The following is a 27648-nucleotide window of genomic DNA, read 5'->3' as shown; positions in this document are numbered from 1 at the left end:
CAAATGCCTTGATGGATATAGATGTACATGAAAAATCTATTTAAAACCTATCTTTTAAAATGTAAATTTAAACAAAAATACTTTTGCCTGGGTTTAATGACATTACATTTTCTAGAAATAAATCTATAAGAAAATTAAAGATTGATTGTACTCATTTGGTTTTAGTTTATCAAGAATAGTTGACCATAGTAGAGGTCATATCACTAATAGCAAAACTATCTGAGGGATTTTGGTTGCCAGTACAGTATACTCATCCCAAACTGTATCTGTAAGTGACTTTATATTAATATTTGAAAATATGTATTTCTTATTTGTTTACTACTGTTAACTACAAATAATATTGATCAACATTATTTAGTTGTATATTTCAAATTGTATTTTTAAATATCTTCCACAAATAACAGTTATCAATTTGCCTAATCTGCCAACACTATTTATATTTTAATTCAAGTAAGAAAATCTTAAATTTAATGGAATATTTTACAGTGAAATATGCTGACAAAGGTGGCAAAATATACTTCTGAGATATAAATGAATCTTTGAAAACTCTATACTGTACCATCATTTTAATGTTAAAAAACTTATCAAAGGAGGAAAAGAGACCATCATTTCTTTAACAATTGCTCAAATGATCATAGAACATACCAAGCCAATACTATTCGAAAAAGTAATATTAAACCTATCAGCTATGGCTGGTTACTAGAATGAAAGAAGGAAATTTCAATAATACATCTTCTCTTAATTCATTAAGAAATAATCTGTTTCCAAATGAATTGATACAATAACAAAAGATGTCAATTATCAGTTGTTTGATAAACTATAATCAAATACATCTTCATTACAATTGTATGAGAGTATCATGTATCAATATGATGCTTTAGTGCTCACATATGTTGCTTCCCACAGAATAAAAGTTGTATTAAAATGTTATTTTAAAAAAATTGAGAATGTTCACCAAACTTCTGTCAATATTTATGTCATTTTATGGGCAAAATATTCTACTTTCCAATGTCACTGCTTATACAAACTGGTGGAAACCTGCTGTGGCTGGTAAACAGAGTGGTAGCAACTGATATTTTAACCATTCCTTTACATATTTTAGTAACAAAGATTCTTAGATAAAGGCCGTAAGTCATGAATATTGTTGTTGTTATTAATAAAGGAGTAATATATTAACAATAGATTAGTTCATAAATTATAAAATCACATGAAGACTGTGTATGAACATTTTTCATATGCAAAATAACAGCGTACATTTCTAGGAAGGAAAATTGTAGAGCATAATCCTGAAATTGGGGCTATACCTCTCCCCCTTTTCATGCTATTCATCCAATAAGTTCGCAAGTACATACAGATTTCTTTTTCAAACATTTTCAACTCTATTTTTCCATTTTTTTCCTAATTATTACCAAGGATACAGTTCATGTCCCTATCTAATAATACCTATACTATCTAATAATAGCTACACAATTAAGAAAGAAACTCACTCCACACGCATCCTTTTCTGTTAATAATTTAATTGAATTAACATTTCTTGGTCCCAGGTTTGCTAGTGCTATTTTGTCAACTAAATTATGTTATTAGCCACTGGTAAGAATTAAAATTCTTTACCATGGAAATGATGAAATTTTTCTGCCAAATCATTTACATATTGATGAATAGGAGGAGTCCATTCTCCTTATTCTATTGGCATGAATAGGATGATTCCCCTTTTTAATAATGAACCCTACATTAAGAATTTTGAGTGATTATAATACCATTTTTATAATTTTAGGTTGTTGATTACTTTTCTTTAAAAGATTCCAAGGTTCACATGATGCTCTGAAAACTAATAGTGGAATTTAGGTTTCCCCTTAGATATTAGTCTTGACAAATATAGGTTTTCGTTATCTTATTTTTTAATTTCCAAAATAGAAAGAAGTTGTTTAGCTGAAAGAGAAGATTCAACAACTAATTGTCTGAACAATTAGTTCTAAATAATTCTCTGCACATTTGTAGATACTTGCCAATACTAATTCTAAAACTACACAAAGGAGATATTTAACAAAGTGAAAAGAGGGTGATAAATTGCAAAACCACTCGAGATACCCTTTTTGTTTTTCCATGTATAGGAAGAATTAATCAATGAGTTAATTCAGTAAGAATTGTGTAAAATCGACCAGCTGTTGACTAATTTTCCTTATGTTTTCATCCTACTTCTGGGATGTATGTTCCTTTGCATTTATTTGCTTATAATGTCAGGTACATACTTTCAGCAGAATATTAAAGTAAATCATATATGTCAATTAAGAAATTTAAAATATTGCTGTGATGTTGAAATTTAATTTGATTTAAAAATTAGAATATATTGTGTGTCAAAATCTCATCCTAATCAACTCTCTAAAAGCATTTGGGTATAGCATTTCAAACAATTAAAAATGAGGTAAAGAAATTATATTTCTGTTACTTAGAAAACAATTCCACAGTAAGAAAGAGAATATCCTCAAAAGCATATGGTTTTAGCACAAGATAAGTGACATGGTAATTTTGCTTTCTCAGCATCAAGAAAGAGAAAGAAAGGAAGGAAGGAAGGCAGGAAGGAAGGAAGGAAGGAAGGGAGGGAGGGAGGGAGGAAGGAAATTTGCATGACCTTGTAGGCTCCTTTCCTCACCACTCTGGGGTAGATGAACAGAAAACCAGTTCAGAAGGTCCCAGTTAGCATAAAGGAAGAGGCCAATACTAGTCCATGAGCTCCAGAATCTCCCCTCTCCAACAAGGCCACTTTGCTAGCCTGTGAGCTTCCACTTACACATAGTCATATAATTTCATATAATTTTCTGCTCCTTCTCTTGGAACCTGTACTAGAACATTGGTCATGTTTTATGCAAACTGTAAGAGTAAACTAAGCCGTAGGATAAGAAAAGCTTGGGTAATTGTTTGCAAAGCTGCCCTTCAAATATACTCATAGTTTCTTATGTAAAAGATTTTAATGTATCCTTATAAATAAAGAAATTTAAGTTGAGGTGAAGCATTTAATAACATATCATAAGATTTATATGTGTAATAGATTCATATGATCATTGTGGATTCAAGTGACTATAATGAAAACAAGCAAATGTCCATAGTTTGGAAGGAACATTGGAAGAAAAAGTAAGAGTGTTCGTGCCAGGATGCAATATTCATTAACATTGTATTGAAAATAAAAATAGTTAAACCCTGTGTTCCAAAATAATCTGAATAACATTCCCAAGTCACTATTTTTATCGTTTTATCAAATAATTTTTCTCATAGTGTTAGTGTGTTCTCATTCAATAGAAAAGCTATAAAAATAATTATTTTGCCTTATTCACACTGATAATTTAAGACTTCTTATTGTTTTGCTTAAGTGATTTCACAAAATGATATTCCAAAGATTTTCAATAGGTCAAACAGCAAGAAGAACAGGAAAAAGATGCGATCCAAATGAATACAGCCCAGCCATATAAAGAAAGAAAAATAAATTAAAATGAAGGAAGCTAGTAACTGTTAATATCTTAGGTAACAAATAGGCATGTCTGATTCTTTTTCCCCAATGCAGAGATATTCCTTATTTTGAAAAATAAAATAAAAATAAAAATAGGCATTGTACGCTAATCCACATGTTAAAATATCCTAATAGTATTTTCCTTGAATTGCTCATAAAAACAAACTGCAGTTTAGTAGGAAGTGGATATCCTTCAAATAAATACAATTATAAATAAATATGGTCCAGTGAGCCATTGCACTCCTGTCATTCGAAGAAGTGAGTAGAAATACCACTGAGATAATGGGATCCAATTGCTGTCATTCATATAATAAAGCAACTTGTGTGGATGTCTTGGAGTGATTTACAAATCAAAACAAACCAAGAGCATAACATGTCAAATGAAGCTATCAACTTTTAAGATGATCTGAAGTTGATAAAAATGTATTCATTATTTCCATCCTTAATCCCTAAAGATCCAAACTAACACTGTGGTTTTGGGAAAAGCCCAGGATGAAAATAGCACATTATTAATGGCAGTGCAAAAAACACATTAAGCTCTCACAATGTCTGTCCCTTTCTTTGATTTTCTTAGCTATAAATGTATAGAATGACTGCGGCTATCCCTGAAACTAGATCACATATGACAAAACATTATACATTTTATAAAATATCTTGATTTTTACCCTTTCAACTAAATTGAAAGAAAGATCTTTAAAGTGTTTTTAAATACTAACCATAGCTTCTAATTCCTTCATCAGACAATCTTATCAATCATATTTTTTTTCTTTTTCTGTCCGAATGAAGATATGTAAACACATCTCAGTTTGGTTATCTTTCAAACACTGAAACTATTGATTGCTGCACAGTAGCTTGGTAGATGTATATAGTTGCCCAAAATTCAGGAAAGCTTTCTTGTCCATTTCCTCCTCTAGATGAGATGCGGTGACCCAAACACAGAGGGTGTGATGATCCTCTACATACCAAGGAGTGAAATAACAATAGGAAAAAACTTTTTTCAAAAAATATAGAATCCACGCCTCCTCTGCCTAACATTCTAATTTGATAGGCTCAGAGTGAAGAGTCTACTTCTGAAAGGCATCCATGTTAATTCTGATTTACAGCCAAATTTGGAAATTATTTTGAGACTAGATGTTTTTCTATTCCTTCAATAATTTTACTGATATCAATAAACATTATACAAAGGCATAAACATCTTTACCTTTTCTTCCAAATCTATTCCCAAATTATATGTATTTGCTTATTTTCATAGATAACAAGATTGACCTTTTTAAATTTATATACACTCAGAAAGATTTTCTATCAAAATTAATTATAAGGAACAGAGACAAAATATATGTGCAACAAATTTATGTAACCATACTTATGCAAATATATACAAAACATATATTTTTAGCATATAATAATAAATATGATGCTGTGAGAAAATTCTTTATATGTGCAATGACAGTACCTAATTTTTACCTATACAATCATTTACATATTTTTAAGCATATTTGGAGTTTGAGATGGCACTAATGGTTTAGAATATCACTTTCTATGACATTCATGGAAGGCTTTCTTTAAACTTTCAGCTATGGCTAAATTTTCTCAAGGGGAGGAAAAATGATGAGACAGTTCAGTGAAATGCTTTATTTTATAATGTGAAGAAGCTTTGTACCTAAATCTAAAAAGTGATCTTACATAACTCCTTAAATCAGCCACTTCTAGTGAGAGTCTATTTCATAGAGAGTTTTCAGAACACTGGGGAAATGATTTTGAAAAAATTCCTTAGTTGGTCTATAAAACCCTATGAATTTCTTGTTTGGAACTACTGCATTTGGACCAGCTCATTTTTCAAGGAGTTTCTTGTGTCAATTCTTAGATTTTTTTTTTTTTTTTTTTTTTAATGACTTGTCTGACCTCAAAATCCTTCCATCAGAAATACCTCTCGAAATTGTATTATATATAAGATACTTGGTATAAGCATTGGAGGATACAGTTAAGAAATAACAACATGAGTTAGGATAAGTGTTTAGAGTCTGTTTAAAGAGTAAAGGGTTCATTATTGTTATAATGATCAAGCAATCAGTACACATTCTTAATAAAGTATGCTAAGAAATTAGAGCATGCTGTGAACGCTTTTAAGTTTCTATGCCCACGAAGAATAAAGGTGGATTTTTTAGCATCATGCTACTTACGTATTTTTTCTCATGATTTTCTAATTTAGAACTGTGATTTTGGTAATAAAATAAATAAAAGCTAGCAGGAGACTCATGTTGTAGTATTTGTTCTGTTACTAATCTCTATGGGATTTATATGTATGACTACTTCTCTCAGCTACAATTTTTTCATTGTTTAAAAAAAGAGCTGTTGGATTTGATTATATCTACTATTTTTTTTCTAAAAATACATACAAGCTAGCAGGAGATGCATAGTATTCTGTTACTAATCTCTATGAGATGTATACGTACGACTTTACTTCTCTCAGCTATATTTTTTTCATTATAAAAATAAGGGCTGTTGGATTGGATTATGTCTACCATTTTTTCTATCTCTAACATTTTATAATTCTCTAGCTGTATGCTGGCTTTCTATGCAATTTTGAGAACTGTATAGTATTCAGCAAATGGAATATAATATCACACAAATTTTTTTTAATTTTGCATAATTTTCTTATTGTGGTACTTTCTTGATCATAAGATTATCTCAGGACCATTTTTAAAAATAGAACCCTTAATAAAACAGAATTCTCAGAGGAGTGATCTGGGAATCTGCGTTTTTAATAAATACCAACTGATTTTTATGATCATGCAAGTTTTAAAACACTGAATTATTATATTATGTGCCAAAAGGAATTATGTTATGTATTAGGAAATTTTTGGCTAAAAGTGACAGACTTGGTTTAAGAACTCCGTAAAAGAGACATTTTTTTGAATCATTTAATTGAAAAGCCCAAGGGCAAAATATTCTTCAATCTCTAGAAAATCCAAGGTCATCAGGATTTGATTTCTCTTTCTTCACTCTATCCATGTACGTTGGTGTATTGCTTATGATTCCACTTTCCTCAATGTTTTAATCACTCTCATACATTCATTCTGCACAAGACCCAATTGCAGTCTCCCAAACTCCAGGCTTAAATTCATACTGTTCCAGGAGAACTGGAATAAACAAACATCTCTATGGTCTTCACTAGGGAAAAAAAAAAAGCCCTAAATCAGCTCTGATTGTCTTTGATTGGTTCACATTCCTGGAGCGGAACCACCCTCTCTGGGCAGGTTGGGATGCCATGATCTGTTGGCCAGGCCTGCATTACATCCCCATCTTTGAAACATCTGCTCCATTTAAGTAAAATGGGATTAGACTGTAGAAAAGAATATTTCCTTAGGGAAATTCAGGTGTTGACAGAAGGAGAATTGATCTCAGGCAAGAAGACATTAACCATCTACCACACATGGATATGTTGCTTTGAGAAGGACCTGCTGGTGTGGGGAAGTCATGAATCATAGTTTCTCTAACCACCAGGTAAATGGGAACATACCTTGTTCTATGTTAGATGCCATTCACCACTTCTCAGCAATACATTTTTACTCAGGTTTACGCTCAGTGAAAATCCTTCACATACTCCTGCCCCTCCCCAATGCTGAAGCTCTGAAATAAAAAAGTAAAAGGAAGCCCTTTGCTTAGTAAATTCATTGGAAAAAAAAAAAAAAATCACATTTTGTTCCCAAAGTTTTAGGGACAAAGGGTAAAATGTAAAATATATGTCATTGTTATTGTTATTATATCCTAAAGAACAAGAGTTTTCACTCAATTTTCAAATTTCAAAAGTAAAAAGTAAATTGTTTTTTAAATTTAAAACTTTGGTCTATGGATTTAATAACTGTAATTTATCAAGATTGTATATATAAAATATTTATATTTTTGGACTCTTTCTGTGGTGTGATGTCTTCCTGAAGATTGGAAATAGTCATATTTCTTTTAATTTCTAAATATACATTTTTCAAATAGAAACACTTAAAGTATTAATATTTACAAGAACTTATTTATCATGGTACCATGGCAAGAATCTACTTACATTTTTCATATTTCAATTAATTTTATCATACATTGATAGTATATCTCCATGCATATCTCTATCCATATATCTCTATCCATAGGAAATGCAATTTCTGGCTTGAAGATGCACCTTTGCAAATAACACCATAAGTTACCATGATAAAAATGTGTTTTGAGACTTATGGAGACGGCTAAGATACAGTAAGCACATTGCACCCTCTCTCTCCCACTGACCATAACTTGAAACCCCGGGCACAATGCACGAGGCAAACATCTGAGGGCCCTGAAAAGAAAAAACCCGGTGAAGTAGGGAGAGAAATCAAAACTCAAGGAAAAGCCAATGCAGCTGTGTTTCCTCTGTTACGTTGTCTGCTCTCGCACACTGGCTTAGCCTCTGCAGAAGCCTAAATTCCAGAACTGTGTGGACATGTAAAGCTTTAAGAAGAAACTTGTCTTTCTGGACAGAAAATTGAGAAGGGAAGCCCTCTGAGGAAGGAGAGTGTGTGGGGAGATCCCTGATTTGCTTCTTTCTCTTTTCATTTCCCTGGCGCTGCTGCAGGCGGCCTGTCAAAAGCTGCACCCTCAGCTGTGGCGGTGGGAGTAGCAGCAGCAGCTGACACATCAGCACCTCAAAACTGAGAGGACATGTGCCTCTCTGTTCAGAGGGAGTGGGAAAGGGGCCCCTGTTGTCTTAAAAGAGTGTGCCTAGTCCCTGTTATTTGTTTCTCTCTTTTCTTTGGTCACTTTGTATCAAAGTGGACCCAGTCCCAGAAAATACATGACAGCTAGGGAGGTCTGATGCTATTCAGAGCATCAGGAAAGAAAGGGTGCTCTTTGTATAACAGAGTGGGCCTCTTAGCGAACCATGAAGAGAAGAGGGCAATGGGTAACAGGTTTCAAGGAGCTTCTGAATGGCCTTCGTTTGCATGTAAACATTAGGGCCACTGCACACAGTGAAGGAGGATATGGTTCCAGAAATGTGCGTGCATAACCTCTGCAGTCACATGTGCAGCCCAAGAAGGACTGCTTTTATTTTTTCATATGCCAAACATTTGGGGAAGATATAGTTGAAGAGAAGGGAACACTTCTTAACTTATTTTACAAAGCCAGTATTACTTCACTTCAATGTAAAAACACAGATATAAAGCACAAGAAAACTACCAACCAACATCCTTCATGAATATAGACTTTTAAATTCTCAACAAAATATTAACAAATCAAATTCAGCAATATATAAAAAGACAAGGCTTCATAAGCAAGTGGGATTCATCCCAGCTATCCAAAGCTGATTCAATATTCAAAAAATCAATCAATGTGATCCACCCTATTAACACAATAAAGGAGAAAAATCACATAATCATTTCAAATTGAAGAGAAAGAATTTTACAATATTCAATACCCATCCATGGCAAAACTTCTCAGGAGTCTAGAAATAGAAACCTCCTTAACCTGACTGCATTCATCAACTAAAAAAATACAGGTAATATTATACTTAATGGTGAAAGCTGAATTAGGATTCAAGATTGGGAAAAGAAGGCCCACTCTCAAGAGTGCAATAAGTTAAGTAAAATAAATAAAAGATATACAGGATAGAAAAGAAGAAATATAACTGTCTCCATTTTCAAATGACATGCTTTTCTACAAGAACAATTTCAAAAATTATACCAAAAAAAGCCCCTACCTGGAACTAATTAGAGAATTTTGCAATGTAATGGGTTACAAGGCCAGAACATAAAACTTAATCACATTTCTATATACTAAAAATGAATATTAGGAAATTGATGTTTAAAGAAATATCTACAGCATCTCCTCAAAATGAAATATGCATGTATGTCTTATATAATATGTATAAGACCTGCATGCTTAAAATTATAAAACTAAATAAATTCAGAGATATACTATGCTCAAAAGAAGACTAAATATTGTTATTCAGGGAATATTACAATTATCCCAAAATTGATCTATAGGTTTAATTCAATATGAATCAAAATAAAATCAGACTTATTTTTGGAAATCTTAACAGGCTGATTCTAAAATTTATATGGACAAAGGATTTAGAATACCCAAAACGATTCTAGGAAAAACAAAGTTTTTCATGTAGTAAAATCATGACCTGATTTTACTACAATAAATCAATAGTAATTAAGATAATATGGTATTTAGGTGAAAGGATAAACACATAGATCAAGGGAAGAGGACAGACAGCCCATGTATAAACACACAGACCCACAGAAATATGGTCAATTGACTGTGGACCAAAGTACAAGAGCAATTCAATGGAGAAAATATTATCTTCTCAACAAAGGCACTAGAATAATTAGACACAATTATGGAAAAACTTAAACTCTGACCTGTATCTCATGACATATATGAAACAACTCAGAATGTATCATAGACATAAATGTAAAATGTGGAGCCACAAAACTTTTCAAATAAAACGGGAAAAAATCTTCTTGAAACCATATTAGATAATGAGTTCTTAGCATGATCCCTAAAAGAAAAAAGTGACAACTTGTATTTCATCCAAATTAAAAACTCTTGTGTTGCTAAAGAAAATGATAAAAGAATAAAAAGACAAGCTCCAGATAGGGATAGAGTACTGAAATTTATGTATTTGACAAAAGACTTATGTCAAGAATATATGAAGAACTCTCAAAACTCAACAGTAAGAAACCAAACAACCAAATTTTAAAAATAGGTAAAATATTTGAGCTAACACTTTATCAAAGAAGATATATAGATGGCAAAATAACACACACAAAAATATCACAACATCTTCAGTCATTAAGGAAATGCAAATTAAAACCACATGAGATTCCACTACAAACCTTTTAGGATGGCCAAAATGAATGAATAAAAATGAATGAATGATGAATGAATGAAGAGCTAACAATAGCAAGTGCTGGCAAATTTGCAGAACTGGCAATCTTATAAATTGCTTCTGGGAATGGTGCCACTCTAAAAAACAGTTTGATATTTTCTTATAAAGTTAGACATACTCTTACCATATGACCTAACAGTCCTGCTCTAAGTATTTTCATTAGAGAAAAGAAATTTTTTTCTCCCCAAAACGTACAAATGTATACATCAGCATTATTCATAATCACCAAAAGTTGGGAACAGCCCAATGTCTTTCAATGGGTGAATGAATAAACATACTAGTGTACCTAGATAAATCTCAGAAAACACGGCTGAATCTGTAAATGTATTATGCTAAGTGAAAGAAGCCAGACAAAAACAGTTACATTTTGTATGATTCCATTTATAGGACATCCTGAAAAATGCAAATATATAGGGACTGGGAACAGATCAGTGTTTGCCAGGGGATAAGAAGGGAGCGGGGGATTTGGCTATAAAAGTATAGCACAAGGAAAATTTTTTGTGGTGAGAGAATTGTTCTGTATTCTGATTGTAATGGTAGCTACTTGACACTACATATTTTTCAATATTATAGAGCTGTACACTAGAAAATTTTAAGTTGCTGTATATAAATTAAAAATAAAATCAATTTATTTCTTGACATATTTTCCCTTTGTTATGTCACAAACTTACTAGATATATAGCATAGAAACAAATAATATGACTTGAGGGAAGAGTGTTCCTTTATCTGGGTAATATTATAAGACTTCAAATATAGACAAGTTCTTATTCAAGAAACCAATCATTTGTTCCACTTTCTTTCCACATGCAGAAAAGCTCATTTTATTAACCTTTTACATAACATCTATCAGTAAACTCACAATTTCAAGGTTTAATTCCACTCAATGACAATGTAGCAATTTAGAAAGTCAAATTTAGTCTCTAGCAATTTATTACACCTTTAAATCTTATAATTAAGCAAGAATATTTCAGGTCAGTTGCTCTTAAAATTTGGTATATTTGTGTGTTTTTGACACAGGCTAGGAATAAGTTAATTTTTTTTTCCCCAGTTTGCCTCAATTAACAAAGATTCTGAGTCAGCAGGGCACAGGCATGTATTTTTTATAAAGTCCACAGATGATGTGCCCCTACATCACAGTTTGAAAATGTTGTTTTAGTTAAAGCCTTACACTTAATCATGCAGCTCATGTTGTCTAATATCAATTCATTACAACATAATGTATATGCAATATTTTTGCGGTGAGATTAAGGCAAAGTACTAAGCTTTAATTATCAAACCATTAGCTTCTAGGAGAAAAGACGAGACTCTATTAAAACCACTCTACTGAACTCTTTCTTCAACCACCTTTTTGAAAAATCTCATTTATCTTTATTCAAGAACATGATGCTACAATGAGCAGAGAATGTGTCTCTGAATTACAATCATTGATACTTTATATAAACTTGGTTTTAGGAAAATCTCCAAAGTGGGTTTGGATCATAATCTTTTACATGTTAGTGAGCAAAGAATTCAACTCTTTGTCCTTTATTTTATTTTTTAATAAACTTTCATTTATCATACTTACCTAAGTGGTCATAAGATAAATGCTATGGGAAACACAGATTTCACCATGATAAAGTTAGGCAATGAAGCATCAAAAATCTGTGATGTACCTACACAGTCTCAAAAGAGAAATTCTTGAGACCGTTGAACTGTGTGCTTTATAAATTACATTTTATCTTATAAATAAAAATATTATATCTAATAATAAATGAAGATAATTTGGGGGCAATTGTGTAAGAAATAGGTTAACAAGTATGAAAAATGAAGTTACATTTCAAAAGTAACCCAAGATTTCAAAAGTCATCTCTAAAGAAGACAGACTAATGGTCAAGAAACATATGAAAAGATGTTCAACATCTCTAATCATTAGGGAAATGCAAATCAAAACCACAATGAGATATGACTTATCTCCAGTGGGAATGACTTTTATCAAAAAGTACCAAAACTGGCCGGGGCGGTGGCTCACGCCTGTAATCCTAGCACTCTGGGAGGCCGAGGCGGGTGGATCGCTCGAGGTCAGGAGTTCGAGACCAGCCTGAGCAAGAGCGAGACCCCGTCTCTACTAAAAATAGAAAGAAATTATATGGACAACTAAAATATATATATACAAAAAATTAGCCGGGCATGGTGGTGCATGCCTGTAGTCCCAGCTACTCGGGAGGCTGAGGCAGTAGGATCGCTTAAGCCCAGGAGTTTGAGGTTGCTGTGAGCTAGACTGACGCCACGGCACTCACTCTAGCCCAGGCAACAGAGCGAGACTCTGTCTCAAAAAAAAAAAAAAAAAAAGTACCAAAACAATAAATGTTGGCTTGGATGCAGAGAGATAGGAACACTCATACGCTGCTGGTGGGACTACAAACTAGTATAACCTCTGTGGAAAGTAATATGGAGATCTCTCAAAAAGCTATGAGTAGAACTACCATTTGATCCAGCAATCCCACTACTGGGCATCTACCCAGTGGAAAAAAAGACATTCCATACTAAAGACATCTGCACTAGAATGTTTATAGCAGCACAATTCACAATCGCAAAGATGTGGAAACAACCCAAGTGCCCATCAATACACGAGTGGATTAATAAAATGTGGTATACGTATACCATGGAGTTCTACTCAGCCACAAAAAATAATGGTGATCTAGCACCTCTTGTATTATCCTGGATAGAGCTAGAGCCCATTCTACTAAGTGAACTATCACAAGAATGGAAAAACAAGCACCACATGTACTCACCATCAAATTGGTATTAACTGATCCACACTTATGTGCACATTTAGTAGTAACATCCAGCCGGTGTCTAGCAAATGGGAGGAGAGAGGAGAGGATGCTATATTCACACCTAATGTGTGCAGTGCACACTGTCAGGGAGATGGACAAGCTTGGAGCTCTGACTTGGGTGGGGCAAAGACAATATATTTAACCTAAACATTTGTACCCCCGTAATATGCTGAAATAAAAAAAAAAAAGATTAAATTGGTACTTAAAATCAGCGGGAAAAAAGTCCTCTCTACACTGTCATCCACATTAGTAAGCAGCAAGCTCACTGCACCTAGTGCTGGACTGAACATCAACCCAAATTTCAGAAAAGTACTGAAATATCTAAACAGGTAGTAAGATTCTGACTACTTTTCATCTGTACACACTCTTTCCACACATGTTACTTTACTTGAATGAGTTTCTTTTCAGCAAACATTGATAGAATGCAATTTTTCTAAGTTGAGAAACAGCAAAACATCAGATTCGACATTCCCCTCAAGAATTGCGATCAATTTATTTAAAGGAGAAAAAAATATATTTGAGGATTTCCAGTTTGGATTTTTTGGTTCATTTTCTCCCCCCTTTTCCTCTTTCTCTTCCTCTTCCTCTCTCTCTTCTTCTCTATCCTTACACACACACACACACAAGCACATATATAATTTCAACTGCCAATCATTAGGTAAATATTCTTGGAACTCTAACCATCATTAGACTGGATTTTCTTCTTAAAGCAAAAATTATTTCACTTAACTCAAGGAGTTTCAGATGACATGACACACACTCATTTTCATTATCAATTTTTTAATGTACTCCAAAATTGGCCTAGAGCTCTGCATAGCTTTGCACTCATCTTTTGAGCACATATGTTCTAAATTATTTTTTCCTTTTGTTTTTCAATTTCGCTTACATTTTAGAAAAGAAAGAAGTGGATATATCTCTTGCCAAAGTGAGAATATTCCACCCCTATCATCCTACTCTTTCCTCAGCCCTTCACATTCTCCAGTGAGATATTTATTGCTGTCTGCCAGACATATTCAACCATATTTTTTTCATGTGTCTTGAAATTGGAATTGAGAGAGGATTTCTAGAGTATTATGCTAGTTAGTTAAATTCTGGACCACTTTCATTTCTTTCAATGTTCATTTTATCATTAATGCCAGTTATTATATATCACTTTTTCTTAAAAGAATGATAAATGTGCAAGTTCACCACAGGAATTATCTACCTCTAGAATATTATAAACCACATAATGCTTTGAGTATGAAAAGCATGACACAAACGGTTAATATTATGTTGACATATATATATTTAAGGATATCTTAAACATTTTTAAATGTTTTGGAAATTATTGTGAGAATCTGCAATCAAACTAATTGATACTGAGAAAAGTAAAAATTATTAAGGTAACCATTCTCTGCTAATGACTGTACCTGCTAATATTTATCTTCAAATTTTTTTTTTTTTTTTTTTTTGAGACAGAGTTTCACTCTGTTGCCCAGGCTAGAGTGAGTGCCGTGGTGTCAGCCTAGCTCACAGCAACCTCAAACTCCTGAGCTCAAGCGATCCTCCTGTCTCAGCCTCCCGAGTAGCTGGGACTACAGGCATGTGCCACCATGCCCGGCTAATTTTTTCTATATATATTTTTAGCTGTCCATATAATTTCTTTCTATTTTTAGTAGAGATGGGGTCTCGCTCTTGCTCAGGCTGGTCTCGGACTCCTGAGCTCACACGATCTGCCCACCTCGGCCTCCCAGAGTGCTAGGATTACAGGCGTGAGCCACCGCGCCCGGCCCAACGTGTTAATTTTTCTAACATACTAATAGTGAATGTATATGTGTATATACATTGCTCTTCCTTATGATGCTCACTTACTCATTCAGTGTTTATTGAGTCTTTATTAATGACAAATGCATGTGCAATGTACTTTTCAAAGACCCTGTTCTTAAGATTACTAACTAATGAATTAGAAGTTTCTTAAACTTACAGATAAAGAAATTCTGACATTGTTTTTGCTTATTCTTTATTTGAGGAATTGTTTTATAGCAAAAACAGACTGCCTAATTTCTCAAGAATTTCTTTTTCTACTTCTATTATTGACAGTAATCAGTCCTGAACTATTCTTAACCTATGGAGAATATAAAACTCTTACAGAGTGTAACAAAATAATGGGAGATATCTTTGTTAGAGAACAGAAACAATTTTACTTGGGTGCAGCTAAAGATATAGATCTTTTATTATTATTATTTGGAAAATAATTAACTGGTAATCTTTTGACTGTATCAGGGATCATGTGCTTCAGAATTATTTGTGTTGCTTATGAATCACATAGCTAGACACAGTCATTTTATTAGCATCCTTTCATGTTTTTAATATATAGTTAGAGGCCAGGCATGGTGCTTCACATCTTTAATCCTAGCACTCTGGTAGGCCAAGGCTGGAGGATCGCTTGAGGTCAGGAGTTCGAGACCAGCCTGAGCAAGAGCAAGATCCCGTCTCCACTAAAAATAGAAAAAATTAGCCAGTCAACTAAAAAATAGAAACAAAAAATTAGCCGGGCATGGTGGCTCATGCCTATAGTCCCAGCTACTCAGGAGGCTGCGGCAGGAGGATCCCTTGAGCGCAGGAGTTTGAGGTTGCTGTGAGCTAGGCTGACACCATGGCACTCACTTTAGCGCAGGCAACAAAGCAAGACTCTGTCTCAAAAAAATAAAAAAATAAAATATATATATATATATATACACACACACACACACACATATAGTTAGAGCTATATCATGCCAGACATCTGAATGAGCAGTGGAAAAAATGTACTCAATGCTTTTATTTTACTAAAAAAAAAAAAAGCATTCAAATAAATGACAAACACATCTACCCACTTTGCAAGATCAGAATCCATATATTCTCTCTTTGTGAATACTACCATAAGTGATCTGCCCATGCTCCAATCTCATTCCAATACCTCGATTTGTCCACCAAATTCCACACCCTCTTATCTACTCAAAGAAATCACTCTAGCTCTTTCTCTCCTTCATCATTTATATTACATTACAATAAGATTGTTCTCATTTAATTAGAACATTGTTGTTATTTTTCCTAGCCAAAAAAAAAAAAAAACGAAAACTTTCTTTTGATTCTCTGTCTTCCCCTTTGTCCCCTTGCCTCAAAACTACCGGAAAGTTGTCTGTGTTTACTGCCATTCTCATAATTAACTCCATTCAGGGTTTGTCCTTTCTACTCCAACAAAACCACTTCTGCAAGTCAATTAATCACTTCCTTGTGGCTAATTGCAATGATCAATTTTATCAGCTCTAATCACACTTGACTTAGCAGCATTTGATAGTTTAACATATTGGCTGTGTCTTCTCCATATTTTTTTAATATAGATTTTTCCTTTTCTCTTAATTTTTTAATGTTGCCGTGCGTGTTCTTGGGCTTGATCCTTAGTCCTCTTTTTTATCTATACCTGCTGTTTAGGAGATTTCATCTAGTAACATCTATTTAAAAATCACCTATGTGGTTGGTTATCTCCAGCTCAGAAATTCCCCCTATGTTGAAAAATCTAATATTTAACTGCCTATATGACATTGTCACTTATAATTCTAGTAGGTATCTACAGCTAAACAGGCTACAATTTAAACTCTTCAGTTCTCCCACAAACCTGTTGCACAGTTAGCCTTCTGAATTCTGTTACTGGTAGCTGTAGTTGCTCAAGCCAAATCCTTGGTGTCATCCTGTTTTTATTCTTTTATTCTTGTTTTTCTCACGGCCCACATCCATTCTTTCAGAAAAGTTTTTTGGCTTGCCTTCAACATATCTCCAATTCAGTCGTTCCTCATCATATACACTGCTACCTCTTGCCCTAAACCACCACCAAAGTTTGCTGGGATAACTGCAATAGCCACTTAACTAGTTTCCCTTTTCCCATCTTGTCCCCTCTCTAGTCATTTTCTACAAGTAAGTGAGAGTAAGGCTGCATTCAAAACATGAATCAAATCATTTTGCTTATTGCTGAAAACCTTATTATGCTTTCTATTTGATGAATGGGAAAGTCTAGGTCTTTTTGAATGCCTACAATGTCCTGTATTATTTGCTTTCTCTCCTTCCTATTACTTTTCTGACCTACTACTCTCCTGCTCTTCCCAGCCACTCTTCTTTCACTGCAGTCTAACCACACCACTTTCCTTGCTCTTTGTCATCATGTGTGGCATGCCACCGCCTTAAAGCAATCATGCTAGCCATTCTGTCTGCCTGAGATGTTCTTCCTCCAGATATCTGCATGGGATTGACCAAATGTTACTTTCTCAATGTGCTCTATCCCAGCCACCACATATAAATTGCCAGTGTCATCTATCCTAATCCTGTTCCACCTTACTCTGTTCTATCTTTATGTAGCACTTCTACCTTTCCTTAGTACTTATCTCCTTCTAAAATACTATAAAATATACTAATTACATTTATTGCTTATTGTCTGTCTCCTTTTGCTAAAATGTAAACTCTACAAAGGCAGAATTGTGTATCCATTTTGTTCATAGATATGTTATTGATGATCACTTTGCAGGAAAGAAAATGCCTAAATAGTGTCTGGCACCAGAACCTGGGAACCTTACATGGCGAAAGGGAATTACTAATATGAATAGATTAAGGATCTTGAGATGGAGAGGTTATCTTGGATTATACAGATGGCCAATGTAATCAAAAGGGTCCTTAAAGAAGTAAAAAACAAACGCAGGAGTGTCATAGACAGAAAGATTTGAAGATGCTACACAGCTGGCTTTGAAGATGCCAAGAAGATGGAAAAGATAAGAAAATTAATTCTTCCCTAGAACCCCCAGAAAGGAATGCAGCCTTTCCAACGCCTTGATTTTAGCCCAGTGAGAACAAGTTCAGATATTTGACTTGATCAGAAAGATAATAAATTTGTATTGTTTTAAGCTGCAAAGTTTGTGGTGATTTGTTACAGCAACAATAGGAAATTAATATATATGACTTTTCATAAACATAACATTAGTGTTTTAATGTAAAATTATGCATACCTCTGTGTTATTGACATAATCCCTAGCTGCAAAGACAGTAACCAAATTGGCAAGGACTCTAACATTATAATAATTAAGAACTCGGAAACCATTACACTGTTTGGGATATAATAGCACATTGAGCTTCTTGAACTATAAAATTTGAAGCAGAAGTAGGAACATTTTCTTAAAGGAATAAAAAAAGGAACTAAATGTTTACTTAGAAAAAATATATTACTACTGAAATATTTTTTAGTTAAATATTTGCTAGCAAATGTCTTTAGGAATGAGTTCTCAAAGACTTTGATGCATTAATATTTATAAGCAGCATGTGTATGCTTTATTTTATCATGAAATTCTATTTTTATTAATCATATCATAAGACTAGTGCTTTTTAAAATATAGATTCAGAAAAGTTTATTTAGATTCAAGTCGCTATTTGCTGAACATGAACATTTACCTCAGATATACAGTAATTTAGCCAAGGTTTCTAGTGAATGAAACGAGCCAGAAGTCACTTCTTTGGATTCACAGTTTTCTTTTTGTTTCAGTAAACAAGGCTATTTTACTTTGATTAATAAGCCACCTAGGGTGTGCCCCAATGTGTTCAACACTATTAAACTTCTGACATACTTAACTCCATCCCTCAAACCTCATTTAATCATTTTCTTTGTCTTAATTTTGCATTTATTTTTGAAATATATTTCTGCTGAATATAGATTCTAGATTAACAGTTTTGTTTTTCTTTCACAATTTCAAACATGTCATTCCATTTTATTTTGACCTCCATTGTTTCTGATGAGAATTGCATGCACATCTTATCATTCTTTCTCTGTATGTATTTTTTCCTATGGCTGTGTTTAAGATTTTCTCTTTATCATTGGTTTTTATAAATTTGATTTTGATATGTTGGTGTTGATTTCTTTGTGCTAATTGAACATACTGGGTCTGTGGGCTTAAACTTCCATTCAAATTTTAGAAATTTGCAGCCATATTACTGCTGCTTTTCTGAGACTACAATTACATACATGCTTGATATTATCAGCTGATTCGTTAAAGCTCTGTTCTTTATTTTAGTCTTTTTTTCCCCACTGTACGTCAATTTGATAGATTCTATTTTGGTGTCTCCAAGTTACCTGAACTATTCTTCTTCTGCGTTTAATCCTCTTTTAAATCCATTGAGTGAAATCTCAGTTTAAATATATAATCTCAAATTCTGAAATTCCATTCATTTTTATAGTTTCTTTCACTTATCTTTATATTCATGCTTTTATTAATTCTTTGACATATTTATAATAGCTGTCTTCACATCCTTATCTGGTAATTTAATCATCTCTGTCACTACAAGGTATTAGCTTATTTGACTGGTTATAAGTTCTGAATCAGTTTCCTTTTTTTTTCTTTCTTCATATAGCTAGTAATTTTTCATTGCAGACAGGTCATGGTGTGGTGGTTTGAATTGTGAGTATAAGAATTTTATTGTATTGTTCAAAAAAATGTTAAATTCTGTTTTGGCAGGCTGTTATGTTTCTCATGAATAAACTTGACACTTTAAAGGCATGTTTTTAAAAGCACCATTACTCAAGGACTACTTAGCCCTATTCCTCATGTTTGACCTTTATGGATTCAACAAGTTTTTCTGTTCTGGTTCTTTAGAACTTGAATTTCTCCAAACGCTGTATGAGTTCCAAGAATCATAAAGCTTACAAATTTATGATGATATATTTCCCAAATGTATTTTTTTGTTGCTCCTATTATTTTTTAGTTTGTTTGTATCATTCTTGTTCTGAAGAGAAATGAAAACAATTCTCATAAAGACATATACATGAATATCATAGCAGCTGTATTTGACATAATTACTCAAAACTTTAAGCAACACAAATATACATCAGTGGATAAATGGATAAGCAAACTGTAGAACACACATACAATGAAATAATTTGCAATATATGAAATAGCAATAATTGGATAAATATTTTTCTTTTTAAAATTTTATTTCAATAGATTTAGGCAATACAAATGGTTTTTTGTTATGTGGATGAATTGTACAGTGGTGAAATGTGTGCTTTTAGTGAACTAGTCACCCGAATAATGTACATGATATCCAATAGGCAATTTTTCATCCCTCACCTCCCACCAACCCTCCCCACTTCTGAGTCTCCATTGTCCATATACCACTTTGTATGACCTCAATGGATAAATATTAAAGGAAATTATTTTGAGTGAATATCAGACAGGAAAAAATAAAGGGTGTTTTCTTTAGGTATATAATTCTAGAAAAGGGCAATCTAAGCTACAGTAACTGAAAGTAGTTCAGTGGTTGCCAGGGTTGATGTTATGTATTAAACTTCAAGGAGATACGAGCAAACTCTGAAGGCTGGTAGAAATGTAATATATACCTTGATTGTGGTGATGGTTTCATGAGTATATACATTTGCAAACTCATGAACTGTATACTTTAAATGGGTTTTATTGTATGCAACTTATACCTTTAAAAAGCTGACTAAAAATAATTTTAATAAATTGTACAGTTTAACAATTCACTTGCATGCATAGAAATAAACCATATAAATTTTCTGTTTCAGACTTTAGGAGTTATTGACAGGAGTGATAAGGTGAGGAGAGAAAAAGAAACTTTTATCATAGGTGCCCTGGGAGGAGGAAGATGTTGAGGGACATCGAGTAGAAGATAGGAACATTTACATCAAAAGGAAGAAAACTCACTCCATACTTTTAACAATTTTATCAACTGTTTGTTGATTGGCTTAGTTTGCCAGGACTGCCATAACTAAATACTACAGTCTGAATGACTTAACAGAAATTTGTTTTCTCACAGTTATGCAGGCTGTAAGTCCAAAATCAAGGTGCCATCAGTATGGGTTTCTGGTAAGGCCTCTCCTCTTGGCTTGTAGACAGCCACCTTTTCACTATGTCCTCACATAGTCTTTCTTCTGTGCACATGCAGAGTGAGAGAAATCTCTGCTATCTCTTATTCTTTTATAAGGACTCAGTTACATTAGAGTAGGGCCTATGACTTCACTTGACCATAAGAAGTCACCCTTATGAACTTACCTCCTTAAAGGCCCTGTATCCAAATACAGTCACACTTGGGGTTAGCACTTCAACATACGAATTTGGGGCGAGGGGATGCAACTCAGTCGACAGCATTGATATTGAGCCAATCTCCAATTTCAGTGCTTATATTATGCCAATTTGCTGTAGTATTTGAAATGGAAATACTGTAAAAATTTGGAATGGCAAAAGTGAAGTCTGCTTCGTGTAGTTTTTGTGACATTAACCACTTTGATACCCTTTTCTTCCCGTTTTAATGTTTTGGTTTTATAAAGTCTTGTTCCTAAATTATTTTTCCTATCACTGTACACATTCCATCAGGTTCACCCAACCTACTATCTAGCATAATTAAAATACATCATATGTTGATGACTTTCAAATGACATCTGCACATCTAAATGCATACTGGATATCTGTCCTATTTCAGCTATAGAGATCTCATAATTAAATTTTCCAAAGATGACTCTATTTTCTAACTTTGACCATTGTTTCCTATCTCAGTAAATTGCATCATTACATTTTCATTCCTAAGTAAGAAACTATAACAACTTCTTTATCTTCTTTCTTCTTTATATTCTGAAACTGAGCAATCATAATTTTCTGTCTATAATTTCTTCTAAATAACTCCTAAAACTATCTATGATAGTTTTCAAAATCAGGCCACTATTATTTCATACTTGGATTCTTGCTACAACAAGCTTCTGCGTTGGGCTCTGTGTCTCTATCTAATCCGTTCTCCAAACTGTAGTTATAGTAATTAAAATTTAAATTTATGTATGTCCCTCTTCCATAACCTGAAAGAGAGAAAGAAAGAGAGAGAAAGGAGAGAGGTATTCTGTTTGGGGCAAAATGGAAAAAAATCATTATGGTTAATACATATATATATTTTGAAGCTAAATCATTTTCCATTGAATCTTTATTAATCATTTTATGTTTATTTATTATTTATGATAACTGTTTTCTCTGAATACAAAACCAAAATATATGTAATATTACACATTTGGAAAACACATATTAGCTTAATATAAAAGTCAAGACTAATGCTACCATTCAGATATCTCAACTGGAACTATTTGCATAAATTTCCTTTATGCATGTGAATAAAACATTGTTCAAGATATAGGATATAATCTCTTTTTTTCTCTCTCTCTTTCTCCCATTCTATTGATTATCCCACGCTCTAAAATATATAGAAATATGTTTAAACAAATTTAGGGTCATAGTATGTACTAAGGAACCATATATCTGTTTGAGAATATCTTGCGCCATCATGTAGTAAGCTCTATGAACAAATGCAAAATGACACCTCCCCACATTCCCCCCTACCTCCCACACCTCCCCATATATGCTTTCCCTGTAGCTTTGTTATCCTTTGGATTCCCAGGTCTGCAGAACTCAAGGACCAAAACAGTATAATTTTTATGTTCAACTAACCTTTTTACCTTTTGAGTTGTCTCCCAGAAATAGCAGACTCTTTGCCAGATAACAATGCCAGTAACCATCCATCACGAACCTGTGACTTCTGTTTAAGATCTCCTGCACACGTTGCTTTCATTCAATACAACCTTTCATTCAATACATGTAGCCACCTTCTTGAACCCCTTATAAAATCCTCCAACCTCATTTGGTTGAGGAAATGGATTAGAGGCATTTCTCCATCTCCCAGATGACGTCATCTGTAATAAATTACCTTTCTCCTTGGCAATCCTTGTCTCAGTAATTAACTTTCTGTGTGACGAGCAATCAGACCTAGACTGGCGCCCCCTGTAGGTTCAGTAACAATCAGAGAAGTATGCAACTTGCCTATAGCAATTGGGAAATTAATTTTATTCAACTGGGATTTTGCTAGCCATTTAAGATGAATCAGTTTTTTTGTTTGTTTGTTTTGTTTTGTTTTGTTTTGTTTTTTTGAGACAGAGTCTTGCTCTGTTGCTCTGGCTAGAGTGCCGTGGCATCAGCCTAGCTCACAGCAACCTCAAACTCCTGGGCTTAAGCAATCCTTCTGCTTCAGCCTCCCGAGTAGCTGGGACTCAGGCATGCGCCACCATGCTCGGCTAATTTTTTCTATATGTATTTTTAGTTGTCCAGATAATTTCTTTCTATTTTTAGTGGAGACAGGGGTCTCGTTCTTGCTCAGGCTGGTCTCGAACTCCTGACCTTGAGCAATCCTTTGGCCTTGGCCTCCCAGAGTGCTAGGATTACAGGCGTGAGCCACCGTGCCCAGCCTGACTCAGTTCTTAGGAATAAAATACATACTTTTGTAACCATATTGTGATGCCATAGTAATTTATTTAATAAATAAACATGAACTGGTTTGTGACAAATTTTCTTTTGATATTTTGTCTTTAATGTGAAAAACTTTTTCACAAGATTGTAAATTTGAAGGACTTGAAAGGTACAATCTGCAAACATATTTATACTTTTTATAACAAATTCATGATTTGTACTTATTAATGATTTGATAAACATTTGCCAATTAGCAGGAAAGTATTTATTTTCACTTGCTGTGATTCTTCTAATTCATTTTACAAAATATTTCACCTCATGAAGCATTGATATGGTCACAAAAATGAATTGGGCATGATTATTGAATGTATTCTCATTTCTTAAGACAGGCATTATTTTAGTATTTTATAAAAATGAATCTGGCATGGATAGAAATATAGAAGTCATTTTTAGATATAAATATATTTTTAAATAAAGTAATTCATTTTTAATATTTTCATACGGGATGGATATAAACAACTCTTCTCTCTCATATACCCACACGCACTCACATACTTACTATAACTCTTTAACTGCCCACACAACACCTGCCATTTCAATATGTATTCATACAGTGAACAGTTCACAGTGCACATAATTATTTAGTCATAGTTTCTTGAAACATTGCAACCATTTATTAGAAATTGTAATTGTCTTTGCTGCTCCATAGGCCTGAATCAAAAATGAGTAAATTAAACCTAAATATAGTTTCCTTAATTTTTCAATTTGTCTAAAGAAGTGTGTGCTCATCTTTAATGATTATTAAATGGCTTCTTGAAGTTACTAGTCATAGATATGCTGGTTTATTAAAAAATCTCTTGAGAAATTAAAAATGGTAAAACCAATACTGTATAGTCTTTACAAATGTCTTCCTCCATTTTGAACTTCCATGAACACTTACAGTGATTTTGGAGGAAAAAAAAAACAAGAAACAAAAAACAAAACATAAAAACAGAACCAAAAGAAGAAGATCAATAGAAATTTTGGCAGGAAGATATTTCTGGTGTATTTTTTAAATGTTTGAAATCTTTTCATTCACAACAGACATTTGGGTTATGAATTGTGACTTGTATTATTAATATCTTATCACAATGCATTTTTATAACACTGAAACTCACGTTTAAAATCCATACTATAATGAATACTTTATGCATTGTCAAAATTCAGAATTATTTTCTATAGAAAGATCCACTGAAATAAAATACAGATAAACTGCAAAAAAAATTCTCACATATTTTTATGATGTGATGATATTTTTTTCTGTATTTGCCACTCTGTATAAGACTTTGTTTTTCTGGTGGGAGGAAGGAAAATTTTATTTATATTGTAATTCCTATGCTCTTGCTCCCCAGTCCTCTTTTCCATGAATTTTCCACTCGATTTTCTATCTAAAATGCTCACTGGAGCTGGCTTGTAGGGGGTTTCTTTCCCTATTTATCTGTAAATTGAAATTTTCTCTTTTCTCTGTTACTCTTAGGTATTCTTAGATGATGGTTAGGAGTTAGGAGTTAGGAGTGTTACTCTTAGGAGTTATTCTTAGGTGATGGTTATACGTAGTTTTATTTGCCCTCATTGATTTATTTGTTTGTTTTGGGGGTTCTTGTTTGGCAGTTTGATTATTTATTGTGTGCAGCCATTCAAATTTAGGAGGCCACCATAATGCTATGGGAGCTTGTAATCTGGTTCTTTGTCAGAATATAAAGGTAAACGTTAAAAAAAATAAACCACATATTTTGGAGTTACCCTGACCTACCTGACCTACACTGAAGTAAAAGTTACCTTAAGAAGACTCCTAGTTATACACATGCCTTTCTATTTTTTCCTCATCTCCTTAATTACCTTGACCAGATATACTGAGACTATATTTCCCATACTGCCCAGCGTCTTTAGTGGTTTTGTATCCAGAATTAGCTAAATACTGACATCATATCCCTGAGCTCTCTTCTGGCTCCATATCTCCGTTACCTACTCTCAACTTCTTCAGAGGGACTCTTAATCTGCAACCTGGGAGAAAAATCTGACTTAAAACAATTAATAATCCAATTTTATTTCAGTAATGGTGATGTCAGAAACTCCACAGACCCACTTCCCAGTGAAACACCATAACTGGTGAAAATTATTTTTAAACAGACACAATCATTTACAGTATCTGGAAATTATCTTAAGGATGTAGAGCAAAGGAAGAAACACATATTCAAAAAAAATCCATTAATCTCATTAAAAGCAGTAAGAGGCTGTGGCACTTGAGCTACAGTCCATTTCTTCTCTCTTCCTCAACCTCCAGCTCAGGGTGATGGAAGCTCCGCTTTGACAGATGTAGCCAATAAACGAGTCCTTTCCCTAGCTTTAAGTCACGATGGGGTCCTTCTTCCCCCATAATCTCCCTAGGAGGGTCAGGCCACCAGAATTTCTTATCTCCTCACATATCCATGTTGCAAAGACTAAATTCTAGACAGGAACAGCTTAGAAGTTGAGGACTCCTTTCTTCTACCTGCACAGGCTCTGTCTCAAGCATGGTAGGGCAAGAATATGGGGCTGTTTCTTACCCTAACCCCAGCTTTCTCATAGGGCAATGCTTATACGCTGAAAGAGGCAAGCAGAGAAGACCAGAAGCTTCTATCCCCACTTCACATCCTGCTCATACAGGAGGGGTGCCACACTGAGAAGCACAACATCGCTCTCTCTTCCATTTCCAGATCTGGTGCCAGAAATTTTTCCCATTTGAGAGGTAGCCCATAAAAATAGACAGTTTTGAAGATCTCTCCAAGTGAACTGATTTTATTGGGAACAGAGTGTGGATAATTTCAAGTCTAAAGGTACACTCAAAAACAAAGGAGATTTTGGTAGTAAGCTATGAAAATGAAGCTAGTAGTTCTAGGAGAACAGCAAGATAAACCAGAAGCCAGCTAGTTTACCAGAGAGAATCAAGGAAAGAGAGATATGGAAAGAGCTCTCCTAGGGCAGAACAAAGCTCAACGTCTGGTCACAAAATCTCACCCTTCAAAGAGGTACAACTTTAATTGAATCAGACTATGGAGAAATTTGTTCCTGAGGATATTAAAATAATAATAGAGCAGTCATCCATCAATTAGTGGAGACAAACAACTCTGTCATGATTCTAATAAAGGCAGACAGTTAAACAGAGAGATCATGGAAAGAGACAACTGAAAGGAGTTCTAAAACCACTGTTGTTCCAGTTTCAGGCACAAGGTTTTCTCAGAGGCTTCACACTGCAGGTATAAAAGACATCACAAAATAATCCAGCCAAGTCACTAAACAAATAAATAAGCAAACAACAAGCTCCAGAAAAGAAGAAGGGATCAGTATCCATAATTGCTTCAATTTATTGTCTAAAATATCTAGTTTTCAACAGAAAAATAAAGTGTGATCCATACATGGAGGAAAAAAAAGAAGCATCCAACAGAACAGACACTATCTCTGAGAGGCCCCAACGTCAGGCTTTGCAAACAAAGACTTCAAAGCAGCTATTATATTCAAATAATTTGGACCAATATGTTCAAAGAATTAAAGAAAACCATACTTAAATAAGGAAAGTATGGTTACAAAGCCCCATCAAACAGAATATATCAATAAGGAGATAGAAATTATCAAAAAGAAACAAATGGTGGGTTCAGTGGCACATGCCTATAGTCCCAGCTAGTAGGGAGGCTGAGGCAGGAAGGATTGCTCAAGCCCAGTAGTTCAAGTCCAGCCTGCGCAACACAGTCAGACACAGTCTTAAAAAAAAAAAAAAAAACTATTACAAAAAGAGACAAATTGATATTTAATTGAAAAGTCTAATAACTAAAATGCAAAATTGACTTGAGTGATTAAATAAATAGTAGATTTAGACTGACGGGAGGAAAATCAGCTAACTTAAGTTAAATCCCCAGAGATTCATCTTTGCAATCTGAAGGACAGAAAGAACAAAGAATGAAGAAAAATGGACAAATCCTCAGAGAAATGTGGGATACCATTAAGCGTACCAACTACAGGTAATTGGAACACAAGAAGGAGAGGACAAAGAAAAAGGAATAGAAAAACTCTTAAAAAAAATAATGGTTGCAATTTTGCAAACTTGAT

The 27648-nt window shown here is 33.8% G+C and overlaps 1 pseudogene; it reads right to left on the bottom strand.

The window, feature by feature from the left end:
• The window catches only part of LOC138387422 (chromobox protein homolog 3 pseudogene), a 108982-nt pseudogene extending 100820 nt beyond the window's left edge, over positions 1 to 8162 (bottom strand).
• Positions 8163 to 27648: the final 19486 nt, after the last annotated feature.

This window comes from Eulemur rufifrons, chromosome 1 (assembly GCF_041146395.1).
Source record: "Eulemur rufifrons isolate Redbay chromosome 1, OSU_ERuf_1, whole genome shotgun sequence".
In the NCBI taxonomy this organism is placed as follows: domain Eukaryota; kingdom Metazoa; phylum Chordata; class Mammalia; order Primates; family Lemuridae; genus Eulemur; species Eulemur rufifrons.
This window is presented reverse-complemented; position numbering and strand designations above follow the sequence as displayed.